Source organism: Mus caroli, unplaced genomic scaffold (genome assembly GCF_978045245.1).
Source record: "Mus caroli unplaced genomic scaffold, Mus_caroli_1 scaffold_6, whole genome shotgun sequence".
In the NCBI taxonomy this organism is placed as follows: Eukaryota; Metazoa; Chordata; class Mammalia; order Rodentia; family Muridae; genus Mus; species Mus caroli.
In genome coordinates this window covers 61,080,853-61,082,263 of record NW_028227261.1, presented here as the reverse complement: position 1 = coordinate 61,082,263, position 1,411 = coordinate 61,080,853, and positions in this window count along the sequence as shown.

Here is a 1,411-nt window from a genome sequence, read left to right as displayed (position 1 = left end):
GTAACTCAGACTGAAAAGGACATGCATGGTATGTACTTACTTCTAAGTGTATATTAGCCATAATGTACAGGACTACAATCCACAGACCAAATAAGCTAAATAACAAGGAGGACCCAAGCCGGGCGTGGTGGCGCACACCTTTAATCCCAGCACTCGGGAGGCAGAGGCAGGCGGATTTCTGAGTTCGAGGCCAGCCTGGTCTACAAAGTGAGTGCCAGGACAGCCAGGGCTACACAGAGAAACCCTGTCTCAAAAACCAAAAAAAAAAAAAACAAGGAGGACCCAAAGAAGGATGCTTAAATCTCACTCAGAAGGTGGAAGGGGGGATCAGATGTAGGGAGAGTCAGTGAGAGAGAGCCAGGAGAGTATATGGAAATAGTGGGCGTGGGAGGTACCTCTAGGACATGTCAGACTCTGTTGGCCGCCTGTGGATCCTGTCTCCCTAATTGGATTATCTTGGCTGGACTCAGTGGGAGAGGAAATATCTAGTCCTGCAGTGACTTGAGGTGTCAGGGTGAGTATGTATCCAGGAGGGACTTCACCTTTCTCAGAGATGAAGGGGAGAGAGGGAAATGGAGGATCTAAGGGAGGGGGGAGACAGAAAGGAGGGAAGCCTGTACAGTAAATTAATTAATTAATGAAGTAAAACAAAACAAAAAGGCTGATTTCTCTTCTCATTAGTTATCAGCTGCAAATAATTTCTTGTAGGAATGTGACTTTGTATCCACTTTTCATCCTTTGTGCTGGGATTTTTTTTTTCTGGCTTGAATTTATGAAGGTCTTGTGCGTGCTGTCACATTCTCTGTGAGTTTATTTCTGTATCAGCCCTGTTGTGTCTGGAAGATGCTGTTCCTTGGAGTCATCCACCATCTCTGGTTCTGAAATTTTCCACCTCCACTTCTGCATAAATTCCTGAGCTTTGAGGGCAGAGGTGTGATAAAGATATCCCACTAAGGGCTGAGTCATTCTTTACACATTGTTTAGTTGTAGGTCTTAAATCCTATCTATTGCAAGAAGCTTCTCTGATAAGGGTTGAACAATACAATGATCTATGGGTATAGTAATATGTTATTAGAAGTCACTTTATTTTTATATTCCTTTAGCAGAATAATATAGCAGGTTGTCCTCTGGGGTCCATGACCTATCTAGCTTCAGGTTCCTGGCCTTATTTACAGTGTCAGGTCCATCTCATGGAGAAAGCCTTAAATCCAATTTAAAAAATTTGTTAGTTACTTAGTTACTGTTCTATTACTGTGAAGAGACACTATAAACAAGATAACTTACAAAAGAAAACATTTATTTTTTTTCTTTTTTTTTTAATTTTTAATATTTTTATTACATATTTTCCTCAATTACATTTCCAATGTTATCCCAAAAGTCCCCCATAGCACCCCCCACTTCCCTACCCACC